The sequence below is a fragment of the Pongo pygmaeus genome, chromosome 18 (genome assembly GCF_028885625.2).
Source record: "Pongo pygmaeus isolate AG05252 chromosome 18, NHGRI_mPonPyg2-v2.0_pri, whole genome shotgun sequence".
NCBI classification, from domain to species: domain Eukaryota; kingdom Metazoa; phylum Chordata; class Mammalia; order Primates; family Hominidae; genus Pongo; species Pongo pygmaeus.
The window spans coordinates 75212640-75230914 of NC_072391.2; the positions used below are offsets into that span (position 1 = coordinate 75212640).

At 45.0% G+C, this 18275-nt stretch overlaps 1 protein-coding gene across 1 annotated transcript in view; it reads left to right on the top strand.

Moving 5' to 3' along the window:
* Positions 1-18275, top strand: part of VAT1L (vesicle amine transport 1 like) — a 192433-nt gene that overhangs the window by 160850 nt on the left and 13308 nt on the right. The window lies entirely within an intron of this gene.

The following is an 18275-nucleotide window of genomic DNA, read 5'->3' on the forward strand; positions in this document are numbered from 1 at the left end:
TAATATTATTTCATCTGTAAATATTTCATAAACATTCTAAGTTAAAATCCTATCTCTTTGACATACTATGTCTATGAGCTTAGGCAGGTTAATTAACATCCCTAATGTTCATCTTCTACATATGTAAAATGAGGATAATTATGGTACATTCCTCATAGGGTTATAATGAGGAGTGAAGGGACTATTCTATGAAAAGCATTTGACACTTAGCATGCACTCAGCTCATGCACTAAGGGGTCAGTGTTAGCCATCAAAATCACTGTCACTTATCATTACTGAATTTACAGCACAGCATCAAGCCCTTGGGACATGAAAGACATAAGATCTATCAGTAATCTGTATCTATCAGTAATCATGTCTGTGGCAGCAGGATGGGGGCAGATTGGAGCATGTAGAAGCTGGGGCCTTCAGAGAACAAATAGGAGGCTAGAAAAAGAATACCGTAGGGAGATGATGAGATCTTGAATGACGCAGTGATAGAGTGGAGACAATACACGCCGGGAGATTACAGCCAAGACCTCTGATTCACTGGCTGCAGCAGGGAGATGTCCTTCTGCAATTAAAGGTCAAGTCTAGGTTCCGGTGGCCTGAAGCGAGTAAGTCAAGGGAGGTGGAGGCAATGGCAGACAATGAGTTTCTTCTTCCTAGGATCATGGTCTCTGGGGTACTGACAGGGCATCCTATGATGAGAAAAAAGGGTAGGCAATGTGCTAAGAGTTTGGATGTTTGTTCCCCAAACCTCATGTGGAAATTTGATCCCAGTGTTGGAGGTGGGGACTAATGAGAGGTGTTTGGGTCATAGGAGTGGATTCCACATGAATAGATTAATGCCTTCCCTGCAGGAATGGAGAGTGAATTCTCATTCTAGTAGTTCCTGCCAGAGCTGGTTGCTTAAAAGAGCCTAGTGCCTCACCTCTCTGTCTTGCTTCCTCTCTCACTGTGTGATCTCTGCACGTGCCAGCTCCCCTGCACCTTCCGCCATGAGCAGAAACAGCCTGGGGCTTCCACCAGATGCTCAGTCTTCCAGCCTCCACAGTCATGGACCAAATAACTATTTTTTCTTTCAGAATTACCCAGCTTCAGGTATTCTTTTATAGCAACACAAAGGGACTAATATAGCAGGTGAGGCTGCCGATTATGACACGGCAATGCTTGTCCTGCCCTTTGTGAAGCACGTGGCTCTTCCTAGACGGCTGGTTGTCAGTTACATTTTGGTGTTACTTACACAGCTTCTAATGAAAGTTTCCAGACGACTCTACCCTTAAGCTTTCCCTCAGCCATGGCTCTGTAGCCTCGTTTCACTGCTGTGGTGATCAAGGTGAGCTGGTGGTTGCCTCATAATCACTTTTAATAACTTATTATCCAATGAACATGTGCTCATTGTGTTCATTTTTTAAAACACAAAAACATGGGTCAGGGTGCAGTGGCTCACGCCTGTAATCCCAGCATTTTGGGAGGCCAAGGCAGGTGGATCACTTGAGGTCAGGAGTTCAAAACCAGCCTGGCCAACATGGAGAAACCCTGTCTCTATTAAAAATACAAAAATTAGCCAGGTGTGTTGGTGGGTGCCTGTAATCCCAGCTACTCAGGAGGCTGACACAGAAGAATCGCTTGAACCTGCGAGGCAGAGGTTGCAGTGAGCTGAGATCACGCCAGTGCACTCCAGGCTGGGCGACAGAGCAAGATTCCATCTAAACACACACACACACACACACATACACACACACACAATTATAATGGAGAAAATGAAAACCAGCCCTAACCCTATTACTGAGATATAGCCAAGGTTGTGAGGTTGATACAACCTATAATTTGCATTAATATATATTTTACATAGATAAGCAGAATAAGAAATTGTATGCTCAGCATGATCTTATCATGTTAATGAGAAATAGGAAGCAGTGATCTTCAGGGACGTTCTGTGTTGGTCTTAACCATCCTAAGCCTGATGGACATTTTGCTCCAGTTTTTTGCTTTTAAATATTGAATAACATATAGTAACTGTTAAATTAGTGAATGTTATACGGCTTTATTCCATTTCTTTAATTTTTCTCCTTTTAAAAGACTGTTTCTACTGGCAAACATAAGGAAAGAATCCATTATTTTTCCTGCCTTTCCTATATAAACTGTTTATCACTGGTAATCAAATAATGGATGAAGGGAAATGTCTCCTTATAAAATTATGGCAGCTAATAAATGAACATGACTGTATTTATCCTCCGGTAAATTACTGGATCTAGGCATTAAGCTAGTATCCTGGAAAGAGAGCCAGCCAGCCATTGTATAGGTTCTGGAGAAAAGACACAGCAGCGCCAGCCGTCTTGGCAAAGAAAATATATTAACCTGATCAAAGCTTCCAGCCACCTTAAGGAAATACAGAGAGTGGAGAGATACGTTGGCTGCACTGGCTGTTCAAAATCTGTGAAGTCCAGACGGTATGCAACTCCACAAAGCTCAACAATCGGAGCTCTTTGGTACAACTTGCAGGGAACAGCAGCAAAATGGAAGGGTAACTTGTAGTTTTAAAATGACTTAAGGGCCGGGTGTGGTGGCTCACACCTGTAATCCCAGCACTTTGGGAGGCCGAGGCCGGCAGATCACTTGAGGTCAGAAGCTTGAGACCAGGCTGGGCAATATGGTGAAACCTCGTCTTTGCTAAAAATACAAAAATTAGCCAGGTGTGGTGGCGGGAGCCTGTAATCCCAGCTACTCGGGAGGCTGAAGCAGGAGAATCACTTGAACCCAGGAAGTGGGGGTTGCAGTGAGCCAAGATTGCGCCACTGCACTCCAGCCAGGGCAATGGAGTGAGACTCCGTCTCAAAAATAAATAAATAAATAAGGACTTAAAAGTATGAGTGCATTTATATTCTTTTAATGAGCAAAACAAAACTATGATGCCTGGGATGCAGAATTGGGTGAAATTAAGGAAATTTAAGGAAGTGATTACTCTAAAAGTCAGGATTGAGCCGGTGACATTTGAGGGAGGGGAAGGAGGTGAGATTAGCACAAGGGACACAGAAAGGACTTGGGGGTGGCTGACAAAGTTCTACTTTGATGTATTGGTTTTGTGTAGTTTTCTGTATCTATGTTTTACAATTTTTAAAAGTTTAAAATTAAAAAAAAAAACACGAAAAAACAAACTTTGAAAGCTGTTACTAGGCAAGATTATTTCAACAGGGCAGAGAGATTGAACTCAATTCCTTTTAAACAAAAGGTAGAGAATTTTTGAGCACTTAGGGGGAGATAGTGGCGAAGTCCTGGAGGACGTTTCAGGAAGAAGGCAGGTGAGCTGAAGCCATCAGGCCATTTGTGTTTGCTAATTGGTGCTTATGGAAGTTAGGCTCTTATTCTTCCCAGAGACTGGGAGACAGGGATGCTATCTTTCTTGATTACATTTTGAAGGAATGGTTCCCAAGTCCTTGAGAAAGACATTCCTGGGTTGTAGAAGATTTACACCTTAAAAGAGCAAAAATAATTTACAGTATCAAGTTTTCTAAAGTAAATGCTCTAAGGGAGGATTAGGGACCTACAGTCAGGAAGAAACCTGTTGATACAGTATGGATCTGTGTCCCAACCCAAATCTCATGGTGAAATGTAATCCCCAACGTTGGAGATGGGGCCTGGTGGAGGTGTTCGGATCAGGGGAGCAAATCCCTCATGAATGGCTCTCGCTCAGAGTTCACACCAGACCTGGTAGTTTAAAATTGTGGGGCCCCTCCTCCCTGTGACCCCCACCACCACCCCTCGCCTGCATCTGCTTTTGCCATGTGACATGCCTGCTCCCCCTTTGAGACCTCCCTAGAAGCTGAGCATATGCCAGCACTATGCTTCCCATAAAGCCTGCAGAACCATGAGCCCCTGGCGACTCACGCCTGTAATCTCAGCACTTTGGGAGGCCGAGGCAGGCAGATCCCGAGGTCAGGAGTTTAAGACCAGCCTGGTCAACATGGCAAAACCCTGTATCTACTAAAAAATACAAAAATTAGCCAGGCGTGGTGGCGCATGCCTGTAGTCCCAGCTACTCAGGAGGCTGAGGCAGGAGAATCGTTTGACCTGGGAGGCAGAGGTTGCAGTGAGCCAAGATGGTACCACTGCATTCTAGCCTGGGCGACAGAGACTCCATCTCAAAAAAAAAAAAACCATAAGCCAATTAAATTGCATTTCTTAATTAAAAAAAAAAAAAAAAGCTGTTACTAACTATATTGTGTTGGAGAATGTCCCCCTAAATCCATGTTTCTCCCTGAACCTCAGAATGTGACTTTATTTGGAAATAGGGTTGTTGCCGATGTATTGCAACAACATTGCAGATATTTAACATGAGGTCATATCAGAGTAGGGTGGACTCTTAATCCAATATGCTGTACTTGTAAGAAGGAAAAAAGAGAGAGAGAGAGAATGCCATATGATGATGGAGGCAGAGACAGGAGTGATGTGTCTCCAAGCCAAGGGCCACCAAAGATGCCAGCAACCACCAGAAGCTAGGAGAAAATAATGGAAAAGATTCTCAGAACCTCCAGTAGGAACAAATCCTGCTGACATTTTGATTTCAGACTGAGCCTCAGAACTGTGAGAAAATAAATTTCTGTTGTTTTAAGCCACCTGGTTTGTGGTACTTCGACAGCAACCCTAGGAAACTAATATACTACCCGAACATTACCATGTGTTCCTAATTTTAATGAAAAGAATGATTAGTTTAGCTGAAGACTGGGTATGATTTGTTAAAGCATTATTTCTAGTCCTTGTCTGTATGCAAACAATTGTTTACTTGGTTGAAGTTATAGCCCAATACAGTTTTATTTCTGGAATTTTTTTCATTTGACAGGACACCTATTTACATTTCTTTTTGTTTGGTTTTATTTTGCTTTTTTTTGATAAAGGGTCTCACTCTGTCACCCAGGCTGGAGCGCAGTGGTGCAACCACGGCTCACTGCAGCCTCGAACTCCTGGGGGCTCAGACTCCCAAGTAGCTAGGATTACAGGTGGGTGCCACCACATCCAACTGTGTTTTCGTTGCCCAAGCTGGTCTGGAACTCCTTGACTCAAGCAATCCTCCCACCTCGACCTCCCGAAGTGTTGAGATTACAGGCGTGAGCCATCTTGCCCAGCCTGATTTGCATTTCTTAATTCGAGCGCATGTATCTCTACTAGGCATTGGTTCAAACTAGATCCTGATGTTTCCTTCCTTGAAAAGAAACAAGCCCACCTACTGCATTTCCAGCATACAACTTTGCTTCTGAGTTTTCTTTCATGTTGCACTAAGATCTGGCTCATTAGACCATAAACTGTGGGTTGCTCTCGTAACCTGCTGATTCTAACTTCTCACACACATCCTGTGACCCCACCACCACTGAGATTTGTCCCTCAAACCATCAGCAGATGAAACTCAGCTGCTGGGTCTCTTGAGGGGCCACATGGAGACAATGAATAGGTATAATTAACAGAAAAACAATATCCTGAAGGTTTCTTCATGCACGGAGCAGAAATCAAGTTGTTTGATACTTGCGCAGAACCAACGCTGAGATCCGATTTCTTCTCTGTTGCCCTGGAGTGAAAAGGGTTGTAGTCACGGCTCTCTACTGCTTTCCAACATGCCAGGATATTTAAGTCAAGTGTTAAACTAGGCTCTATCCAGATATTAAAAAGTGGAATGTCAGGCCGGGCGTGGTGGCTCATGCCTGTAATCCCAGCACTTTGGGAAGCCCAGGCGGGCGGATCACAAGGTCAGGAGTTCGAGACCAGCCTGACCAACATGGTGAAACCCAGTCTGTATTAAAAATATAAAAATTAGCCGGGCATGGTAGCGCATGCCTGTAATCCCAGCTACTCGAGAGGCTGAGGCAGGAGAATCGCTTGAACCCGGGAGGCAGAGGTTGCAGTGAGCCGAGATCGTGCCACTGCCCTCCAGCCTGGACAACAGAGCGAGTCCGTCTCAAAAATAAATAAATAAATAAATAAACAAACAAACAAACATCATCTCCCCCTCTCAGGGGCACCTTAGCCAAGCAGGGGACCCGTCTTTCTTGTTCTTTGTATGTGTCACCCAAGCATGATGCCTTCTCACAGTAGGCAGTCAATATTTGTTAAATAAAGCACTTTTGAATTAAAAGGTTCTAAAACATCAGAGCTCCAGAATCACCAGGAGTGGACTACCTGTCCAGTCTTAGAAAAAGAGGCCTAGGGTGAGGCCAATACATCGCTTTTTAAAAGCAACATATGCGATTTTTTATTTTTTTTTTAAGATCAACTCCAGCGATAGGAAACACACGTGATTTTAATGCTGGCAGTCTTTAATTTCTATTTTTAAGAAAAGCTAATGTAACCACTTGAGTGTTTTGAAATCAGAGACCATATTGTGTTCTGTTCATGAGCGCCTATTGAGCTGTGTACCACACACTCTTCCTAGTTCTTGGGAAAGAGTAGAACCAAATCCCCTGTGTGCAAGGTGTTATGTGGATACTGAGATGGGGCAGGTGCATGCTCTTCAAGAGCCCGTAGAGCAATGGGAGGGTAGAAATATAGAGAAAATTTTTATAACACTGTGATTCTCAACTGGAGGTGCTTTTGCCTCCCTAAGGGACATCTGGCAATGCCTGGAAGCATTTTTGTTTGTCACAACGGGGTAGCGCTACTGACATCTAGTGAGCAGAGGCCAACGATGCTGATGAACATCCTGCGGTGCCCAGGACAGCCCCCACAACAAAGAGTTATCTGGGCCAAAATGCCAATAGCTACTAGATTGAGGAACTCTTCAACAGAGAATGGGGCCGGGTGTGGTGGCTCACACCTGTAATCCCAGCACTTTGGGAGGCCAAGGCAGGAAGATGACTTGAGATCAGGTGTTGAAGACCACCCTGGCCAACGTGATGAAACCCTGTCTCCACTAAAAATACAAAAATTAGCCAGGGGTGATGGCACTCGTCTGTAACCCCAGCTACTCAGGAGGCTGAGGTGGGAGAATCACTTGAATCTGGGAAGTGGAGGTTGCAGTGAGCTGAGATCGCACCACTACACTCCAGCCTGGGTGACAGAGGCTCCATCTCCCCCACCAAAAAAAAAAAAAAAAAAAGAGAGAGAATGGAATGAGTGAAATGACCCAGGGACAAGCAAGATGCATATAGAAGTACAAAGGAAATAAACCATTCCTGGTCCTGCACTACGATACCCAGTGTCCTACATCCTTCCTTCCTTCTTCGCTCTCCATTACTTCCAACCCACTGTCTCATACCTGGCAACAGTGCATCAAGCCTGTGGTTGTATGGAGTGGGGTCTTAAGCCTGGTTTCTCTGTATTCCACTATTTAACCTTAGGCAAAAACAATGGGTAAGACCTATTTGATAGCACAATGGGGTGACTATAGTCAACAGGAATTTAATTACACACTTTAAAATAATGAAAAGAGTATAATTGGATTGTTTGCAACACAAAGAGATAATGCCTGAGGGGATGGATAGCCCATTCTCTACGATGTGATTACTATGTATTGCATGCCTATATCAAAACATCTCATGCATCCCATAAATATATATACCTACCATGTACCCACAAAGATTAAAAATTTTTAAAAATTTTAATTAAAAAGAAAAAATAATCTTGGTCAAGCCTTTAACCTTCCTGAACCTCATTCTCATCTCGACTCTCCTCCTTGAACAACAGAGACTCAGGAAGAAAAGGGGGCCTATTTTTATGTACCCCTGATTGACAGCCTGACAAACTCCCACTTACCTCACTGGGTTGATGCAATGAAATGAGGTCATGCATATGAGGTGCTTTGCTCAGTGACACCACCTGGTAAGCACTTGTCATATGTCAGCTGCCGCAATGATCATGCGCAACGGCCTCTAACCACCCCATAGATTTACCACCTCTGCCTTGCCCTTTACATTTACCCAATTTGGGGTTCATCTCGTTCCTTGAGACTTATCTTCTCCCATTACAACCCATGGGCATCTGGTGACTCTCATATTATTACGTTCTTAGGTTCAGAGCCTACAGTTTGCTCCTCCTATCCTTCCTCGTGGAAGGATCCAGTATATACCTCACTTTAGACAAAGTTGGGGAGAACCGGCTTTTGATAAGAACACTTTGGTTGGCAATGCTTTTGCAAATAGAATCGCTCTTTTATTTCCACTCTATACTTTAGTCTGTTCCCCAGACTCTTTATCCCAGGCTTGGGCTCTGTCTCTGTTGGCTGACTCTAATTTTGCAGCCTAGGAACCCTAGCATTTTTCTAGACAACAGTTATATATGGATTATAGAGTCAACGTATCTCAGTTTCCTTAGGTACTAAAAACACCACCTATTCCTGCAAACCAGCCCTTTTTCTCCAAGCCTAAGAAATGATCACCTCTGACTTCTATTAAAGTAATTGTGGATTTTGCCATTGAAAATAAGGGCAAAAATCACAATTCCCTTGCACCAACTTAATAAATGGTACTTTCCCAAATGCTATTAGGTCTGGCTGTCATCCCTTTCAAAGATAGCTCCCCACTTGAGAACTTTTAAGGCTTTGAAGGGTCTTTGGACTCCTTAAATTTTTAGCCCTTTTCCATGAATTCTCATGTTTGACAATTCCGGGTAAAAACCTTCAGACATTATAGAATGACATAGCTACCAATCTGTGAGTAAATAAAACCAGTGTTACCTGGAAGCAAGGCAATTACATCATTAGTAAAGAACTAGAGTCCTCCATGCAGAAATATGGTATCTTTCTCCCTGAGCTGAGGGTTTTGCTGAAAGATTCAAAGCCAAAAGAAAGTTTAAAATATACTTTTTAGCCAGGAGCAGTGGCTCACGCCTATAATCCCAGCACTTTGGGTGGCCAAGGCGGGTGGATCACAAGGTCAAGAGATCGAGACCATCCGGGCCAACATGGTGAAACCCTGTCTCTACTAAAAATACAAAACTTAGCTGAGTGTGGAGGCATGTGCCTGTAATCCCAGCTACTCGGGAGGCTGAGGCAGGAGAATCACTTGAACCCAGGAGGCGGAGGTTGCAGTGAGCTGAGATTGGGCCACTACAGTCCAGCCGGGCGACAGAGCGAGACTCTGTCTCAAAAAAATAAAATAAATAAAATAATTATATATAATTACTATAATTATAATTATAATATAAAATTTATAATTATAATAATTATAAAATAATTATAGTTCTACCATTGTCGTGTGGAATTGCAGGAGTGGTGGGAGCTCGGGTTGTTACTTTAACCCCTCATTCTCTTAGTAGAGCAATATTTCCTTGGGTTATTAATGCATTTATTTTTGAGACAGGGGCTTGCTCTGTCACCCAGCCTGGAGTACAATGGCGTGCTCTCAGCTCACTGCCATCTCTGCCCACCAGGCTCAAGTGATTCTCCTTCTTCTGCCTTCCAAGTAACTGGGACTACAGGCATGTGCTACCAGTCCTGGCTAATTTTTTATTTTTTGTACAGATGAGCGTTTGCCGTGTTGGCCAGGCTGGCCTCAAACTCCTGGGCAGAAGTCATCAACCTGCCCAGCCTCCCAAAGTGCTGGGATTACAGGCATGAGCCACCATGCCTGGCCTTCTTGGGTTATTTATATGTCCCTCCGTTTGGCTGAGTGACCAACTTCTACTCAAGTTACTTCCTCTCAGCAGCTTCCTCTGGTTTTCATCCTTCTCCCATAACAAATAAATTGCTTCCTCTTCTGTGCCCATCACACCTCAAGCATCTCTCTTACACACTGCACAACAGATATTTTTCCGCAGGTCTTTCTGAGAGACTGAACATCTCCAGAAGTGAAAGTACCTCACATGTCTTTTATCCTCTTCCCCAGGTCTCACTCCCATGCAGGAATCAGCATCCCCTGAGTGTCCACTTCATTTCTATTCAACCACCCAAATCCAGCACTGTGGAGTGTTGTTAACTAACACAAACATTGGAGGGAATTCACCAGATTTTTTTTTTCCTCTGCTTTAGTTCAAAACACAATAAGACAAGAATATATAGTTTGGTTTCATTATGAGATCGATTTCTGCAGAACATTCTGGCTCTTGGTTCAATGTTTAATTCATATGAACCCCTTATGACCATGATGTATATTGGATCAAGAGAATAAGTACCATCCAAGGACGCAGGACAAAAGGAACAGTTGCTTCATCCGGATTACACTGCCTTGCTTTTTGCTTTCTCTTCTCCTTCGAAGAACATTCTGCCTCTTGTAAGCCAGTGTTCCTACTAATAGCCCCTTTAAAAATCCTCTTGAAGAATCCCATTAGTTAACCTGTTGCCAAGTAGGTACTCCCCTTATAATAGCTGGTTGAATGTTTCTCCCATTCCTTTAAAAATAATAACCATCCTTGCAGGACCAAGACAATGATTAGTCAACAGAGACAGCTAGGGTATAAAATATAAGGCAGTGCTCACTTTCAGGTGCTGATCCTGCACTTGTGTGACTCAGACAAGGGACACCTCCTTAAATTTTGCACCCCAGTCACCTCCTTGGTCCCAGCCTAGTCTATGCCCTGCATTATTGCAAAGACCCAATATGCAGCTGCTCTAAAAAGGAGGGAGTTGAGTGTTTGAATCCTTTCTCTACCCTTCCAGTGGATTAATTCATGGTTCCTGACATTCTACTTTTCCAGTCACTCTTCCATCTGGGTCAGAATCTTGGGGCTCACGCACTTTAGACTCCAGAAGCTACTTGGCAGAAGCCAGAAATTCCAGATCTCAAGCCTACTTGCAATGAATGTGTCACATTTAAATACCCACTTTGTGTTTTAGATAATCATCAATCCCTCCCAAAGATAGATATTGTTAATATGAGGAATATCTCAGAGATGACTTTGGTAGATGTGTTTCTTAATTATAGTATTACTCATTTCTTCTTTTTCAAAGCTTTTATCATCTAACAGGCGTAGTGATCCATGGAATTACGCCCCTCTTGATTTTTCCCCCTTTTTACATGGCTATGCTTATTATCATTCATAGCACAAGCCAAGTGCTATGGTTATTAAGTGGTGTCATTTGTACCCTAATGATTTTGTGCCTTTCACACCATTGAAAAGGAAGTTGGCTATTATAAAGCACTAAATGAAGCCCCAAACAAAGATTGAGGATTATTAACCCTCGTGGCCCAAGTGGGAAGGAACTAACCACTCAGGTAGGTGAGGGGAGATAGGAGGTTCTAGATTTGCAACCACATTCATGGAAACTCTTTGGAATGTAGTAACCAAAGTCCCCAACTACTTTCCAGAATTTTGCCCCACCTTGACTTTTGCTCTTTTGTCCTCAAGGCCACTGGCTTTTTTCAGTCTCTCCTGTCACATTCTACTTCCTCTGCTTGGAATTGTCTTCTCTCTCTCCTCTTGCCACAGCTAAATCCATCCATCCTTTAAATCCTAGCTCAATTATCACTTCTTCAGAGAGAGCATTCCCTGATCTTCCCAACCAGGTCAAATCCCCATCCACATCCTCATAACACCATCTTACCAAGTGGTAATGTTACATTTGTTTGAGTCATTCTTGGATGAAGCCCTTGGCTCCATGAGACTGTAAAAGCCTCACCAGCTCAGGGGGTCTTGTAGGGGGTTGGCTTGCTTGCCATTGTCTTCCCAGGGCTTAACAGTTAGTACACACTCAGTGTATTTGTTGAATAAAAAAGCTTAGAGCCAAATATATCAGTCAGTACCCTGGCAGGAAGCAAGCAGCACACTTAGCTGGGGTTCTAAAGGTATCAGAGTTAAGGAAACCAACTCAACAGGGATGTTGAGATGCCCAGAAACTAGCCACAGTAGGAAGATATTACCCATCCTGGGCCTGAAGGGGCATGAGGAAGGAAAGGCGTTACCAGATTGCGGAGAGAAAGCTAGGACTTTGCAGGAGCTGTAGTTGTGAAGAGGCATAGCTACTTCCAGAGACCCATCACAAGGCAGGAATGAAGAGGGAAATATCTTCATTCTCCTTCCTCCTGTTTTCTGATCTACCAGGATCTCTCATTGGCCAAGCCAACTGGAAGCCATGGGACAAGGAGCCCAGTAGATACAGTCAATGGGGGAATGAACAGGGGCCAGAGAATGGATGAGTGGAGGAACCCTCTAATGATAACCAAGACCCCAAGGTTGCAGCCCAGGAGCCCTCCTCAGCCCTAATTGAGGCTTCCAGCCACCCCACCTCTCCTAATTTCATTGCAGACAGAAATGACTATAACTACTGCCGAGAAATGACTGTGACTACTGCTCCTCTGCTTGCATGGGGTGAGCCAATTAAATTTTCCCCATGGGTCACGCGCTGAGTATTGAACACCAGCCGACTTCATTGAGAGCATGAACCGATGGCATGAGTTCAACTCCAGTGGGTTGCAATCCACTGGGGTTAAATAATCAGGAATTCTGCATTAATAAGTCTAGCTACACAGAGTGAAAATTTTTTTTTAATGGAGTCTCACTCCGTTGCCCAGGCTGGAGTGCAGTGGTGCGATCTCTGCTCACTGCAAGCTCCGCCTCCCAGGTTCCTGCCATTCTCCTGCCTCAGCCTCCCGAGTAGCTGGGACTATAGGTGCCCGCCACCAAGCCCGGCTAATTTTTTGTATTTTTTTAGTAGAGACGGGGTTTCACCGTGTTAGCCAAGATGGTCTCAATCTCCTGACCTCGTGATCTGCCCGCCTTGGCCTCCCAAAGTGCTGGGATTACAGGCATGAGCCACCGGCCCGGCCAGAGTGAAATATTTTTAAATAAATTTTTCTGAGAGCATCTATCAGGATACTGCAGCTTCTGTGCTGTTGTCTGTCTTTAACCTTGAGGGAAGCAGATGGGGCAGTTTTCAAAAAGGATGGGCTTGAGGAACAAGAGTCTTTGTTGGCTGCGTGTCTATTCACAGAGAAGCAAAAAAGTTGGAGACAGGAGTTCCAGGCTGTCACCAAGGGGGGGTTCTCCTCCGTGCACTGTGATCTAGCTCCTGCCCACTCCGCTTTACTGAGTCAGCCCTCTCTAAATCACCATGACCCGGGTTCAAGGGCCTCCTGCCAGTCTTTCTCCTTCCTCCCTTGGATCTGTTCACCTTCTTGTTCCCTCACCTTGCCTTACTCCTGGCTCTTAGATTCCTGGGCCTGTTCCAGTCTCTGATTTACATTTTAGAGGTGGGGGTGGGAGAAGAAACCAGCGTTCTCCAAGGTTTCCGTGGCCCTCTTCTCATCAGGGACTGGATCAGTCCATGACTTACAACATCTAGGTGGCACCACGCATATTTTTTCAACTTAGGATGATCCCAGATTGGCCTCCTCAACCTCATTCTCTCTCCTAAGCCCTGTACCCAGGCATTTCCTGCCATTTTCCCCGGATGCCCAGCCAGGATCTCAAACACAACACTAGATGTGAATGCAGCCTCTTCTCCTTGGAGGGGAAACCAGGTCTAATTGGAAAGCCTGGGCTTGGCCTCCTGTCTTCTGACCTTACTCCCAGCTCCTACACTATCAGCTGTGTCACCTTAGGTGAAACACTTAGCATCTCGAACCTAAGGTTTATTGTTCCAAAATGAAGCTCAGGAAAGACGGGAATGCTATACAGATATGAATATTGTTGTCATCATTTTTGTCATTATCATCATTGCATTGTGATAAATGCCTCACTGGGTGCCCCATTCTGACTAGTGTGTCTAGAGCATCATAGTCCTCCTGGTCAGCTGTGAGTTATCTCTAATTCTTTCTCTCCTCAGTCTCTATGTCATACCCATATCCTCATTTCCAGAACCTGCCAGTCATGCCACGTAATCACTGTGTCCTGTAGCCAAACCCACCCCTCACATCTGCAGGGCCCTGGGCAAGAGTGCAAATGGAGGATCCCAGCCCATGGTCAGCCCCCTTCTGTCTCCACCCCAGAGTCCCACCCACACCAACAGGAGGGGTCCTGCCCACATAGTGGGAAAAAGTCCCCATGTGGTCTTGGGGCCATTTGAGAATAGAATTCTGGAAGGCCAGGAACCCAAAGCATGGTCTAGAAGTGTATGTGTTGGGGGAGACTGTTTGCTTTGCATGGCTGTCCCTTTGGCTCCAACCAAAGGGAGCCATAAGTAGGGGTGCAGGCATAGGTAGGGATGCAGGCAGAGGAAGGCCAGGGTAGGCCCCTCTAAGTGGGGCCCAGGTCTCAGAGTAGAATCTCTCCTCTGGACTTGGGAGTCAAACAGAACCCAGTTGGATACTACCTTTTATTAGGTGGCCTTGAGTATATTGTAGGCGGGACCATCCTATAAAGAAAGAAATAGACCGGGAGTAGTGGCTGATGCCTGTAATCCCAGCACATCGGGAGGCCAAGGCAGGAGGATGGCTTCAATCCAGGAGTTTAAGACCAGCCTGGCCAACGCAGCAAAACCTTGTTTCTACTTAAAAAAAAAAAAAGAAAGAAAAAAGAAAAAGAAAAAGAAAAACAGAAAAAATAGCTAGGCATGGTGGCTCGTGCCTCTCAGCTACTTGGGAGGCTGAGGCAGGATTGCTTAAGCCTAGGAGGTGGAGGCTGCAGTGGGTTGTGATCATGCCACCGCACTCCAGTCTGGACAACAGATAGTGATCCTGCCTCAAAAACAAAACAAGAAAGAAACAATCTTAGGGTTCTGGGTGAGGAGGACATAGATGACTTTCAGAAATCCAGTAGAGGGCGTTAGATCCTCAAGTTTCTCCTAAAGAAGCTTCTACTGGAGCCAGTAATTGTGTCAGATGCTTAACAGACATTGGGCCTCAATCTTCACGGCAGTTCTATTAGGTGGGTGAGAACCTGGGCCGAGCAGAATAATACCACGCAAACATGCCCACATCCTCATCCCCAGAACCTGTGAATCTGGTACCTCACATGGAAAAATGGACTTTACAGATGAGATTAAGTTAGGGATTTGGGGATGGGGAGATCCTCCTGGGTCTTTCAAAGAGGGAGGCAGGATGAGGGCGAGAGTCAGAGAGATTTGAAGGTCTACCCTGCGGGCTTTGAAGAGGGTGGGAGGGAAATGCAAGCAAAGAAATGCAAGAGCTTCTTCTAAAGATAGGAAAGTCAAGGAAATGAATTCCTCCCTGGAAACAAATGCAGGAAGGAATGCAGCCCTGCCGGAGCCTTGATGTTAACCCTGTAAAACCCATTTCAAACTTTTGACCTCCAGAACGGCAAGATAATAAATTTGTGCTTCAAGTCACTGTTGGTGGTCATCTGTTACAGTAATCATAGGAAACTGATACAAAACCTTACCTCCACTTTGTAGAAAATAAAGGGGGAAAAATCCCACAGTGTCACAGAGGCTGGGGGAACTGCCCGAAGTCACGCAGTCAGAGAATGCAGGAGCCTGGATCCCTCCTGAGACTCCATGGCTCCACAGTACAGGCTGGGGTCCTCACAGGAAAGGCATATGCATTTGGTAAACGGGAATACTGGGGAAGCCATGGGAAGGTGATGTTCACTTCTCTGTGATACTTCCCAGCACAGAAATCATTTGAAGCAATCAGAGACGAGCTGTCTCACTAGCAAAGAGGAAGTCTTCGCAATACATGAAGACCTTCAGAACAAAACCGAAAGTCTTACAAAAGGGCCTTCCATGGTGCAAATAGTGGCTGGTTAGGGACTTCAAGATCTGCCACACTCTCCACTTCCAGACTTCCTCTCCACCTGCCCTTGTATTTTTCTCCACCACTCTGGCCTCCTCTTAGAGAATCCCATGTGGGATTCAGATCCACCTGGAGCCAAAGCATATGCTCCCCCTCTCCCTGAATCCCTATTGCTCAGCTCTTTCCATGGCTCACTCCTTCCTGCTCTTCAGGTCTCACCCATCACCTCCTTAAACCCACCTATATTAGTGTCCTGTAAGCTGCTGTTCAAATGACCACAAACGTAGTGGCTTAAATAACATAGAAGTATTATCTTACAGTTCTGAAAGCCCAAAACTCAAGGTGTCAGCAGGGCTGTGTTCCTCATGGAGCCTCTAGGGGAGAATTTATTTCCTTCCCTTCTTTAGCTTCCAGAGGCCATGTGCGTTTTTCTTGCTTCACGGTCCCTCCAGCAAGGGCATCACTCCGCACTCTGCTTCCCTTGTCCCATCACCTCCTCTCTGACCCAAACTCTCCTGCCTCCCTCTTGCAAGAATCATTGTGGTTCCATGGGAGCCCCCAGATAATCCAGGATAATCCCCCATCTCAGATTTTTAGCTTAGTCACTTCTACAAAGTCCATTTGCCATGTCAGGTAACAAATATATCCTCAGGTTCTGGAGATGAGGGAATGGATGGCTTGGGAGCGTGAGGTCATTCTGTCTGCTTTCCCCAGGAATCTTGTTTAAATAGGTCACTCTCCCCCAACCCCTCACCATCTATTCTCCATCATGGAACACTACTCACTCCCTTTGTAGCACTTTTTTTTTTTTTTTTTGAGATGGAGTTTCGCCCTTGTTGCCCAGGCTGGAGTGCAATGGCGTTATCTCAGCTCACCACAACCTCTGCCTCCCCGGTTCAAGCGTTTCTTCTGCCTCAGCCTCCCGAGTAGCTGGGATTACAGGCATGCACCACCACGCCTGGCTAATTTTGTATTTTTAGTAGAGACAGGGTTTCTCCATGTTGGTCAGGCTGGCCTTGAACTCCGAACCTCAGGTGATCCGCCCACCTGGGCCTCCCAAAGTGCTGGGATTACAGGCGTGAGCCACCCTGCCCTGCTGTACCACATTTTTTTAATGATTATGATAAGCCTATTTTATATGGGAAACTGTGATTCCCCCAGGACAGACGGAGAACATCTGTTTCAGCCAGCTCCTGGCCCAGGGCTTTGGTTCTGTTGAATGACTGAACAAATGAATAAATGAATGAATGAATAAGTGAACGAATGAGTATAGCTATTATCATTCACATAAGATGAGATGCAGAGAGAGGAAGCCAGTTGTTGGAATGATGTTACCAACTCAAAGCAGAGCCAGGATTCAGCCCTGGAATGTTCCTACTGCCTCCTGCCACAATGCCTCCTGCCACAATACACTTGGGATGCTGTCAAATTGGCCTCCCAGACACCAGAAGTGTCAGAGAAAGTCCAGATGTCCTTTGAGCTTAGAATGTTGGCATCTTGAGGTGCTTGAATGACATGACTCAGATTTCCTCCCTCCACTGTCTGGATGGGAAACCAGCTCTGTTGGAAATGGCCTGAGTAAATCCAGAATCCCAGCCCTGGAAAATCCAGCTGTCGAGACCAGATATGGCCAGCCACGCAGCTGGCAGTGGCGTCCCAGACTGGGTGTGGGACCATGGTCCTGATTATGAACAGACTCTGCTGGGCCACCCAGGCTGCACTGAGCAGGCCACCAAGAGATAGCTGCCCAGGCCAGGGGCTCTAGGATGTGGGGTAGGCAGGACAAAGACCTCTAGGTGAGGCTCAGCCACATGACGTCTCACTTTCTCCACATATCCACTTTTCCATTCATTCATTCATCCTAGAAGCTACTGTGTGACAGATGTCCTTTTGCACTATGGACTCTGAGGTAGACACCATTGTCCTGCCCGTATAGAGCTGCAATCCCCAGTATGGTAGCTATGAGCTATGGGAGGCCAATGAGGACTTCAAGTGTGGCTCATCTGAATTGAGATTTACTCGCAGTGTAAAATACACCCTAGATTCCAAACAGTCTCCCCCAAAAAAGTGTAAATTATTACTTCATTATATTGAGTATATATTGAAATAACATGTTGGATATATTTGGTTAAAGAAAATATCTTAAAATTAATTTCACCAGTTTCTTTTTACATTTCTTGACGTGGTTAATTAGAAAAATTTTAGCCACATTTGTGGTTCGCTTTATATTTCTTTTAGATGGCACTGTTCTATTGATTTGCAATGGAGAGGAGAGGCTGATGTGTAACTTACAAGGCTGGGGTAGGGTTGGCATCACTAGCCAACTGAGGTGTGAAGGGAGAAGTGCTTGGGTGAGACTGTGAGGTTGGGTGTGGAGGGCAAATACTTAGAAGAGCTCACATCCAAGTCAACAACAGCAAGACAAATCCAAGGTAGCTCAGGACCAGGGCACTCCAGGAAGGGACCCGGACGTACAGAGACACAGTGCAGAGAGCCCAGTAAACTTCAGATACATCGTAAGTGGTAGACATGAGGGTGTGATAAGAGGTGAAGAAAAGCAATGAAGCCAGAAAAGGCAACAGTTACCAGCTCCAGAAACGTGCAGTCCAGTGCTGTTCAGCAGAATTATGTGAACAACATGTAAAGTTTTAAATTTTCTAGTTTCTAGACGTATTTTCAAAACTACAAAAAACAAATTTTAATAATTGTTATTTCAACATGTAATAAATGTCACCAACTCTT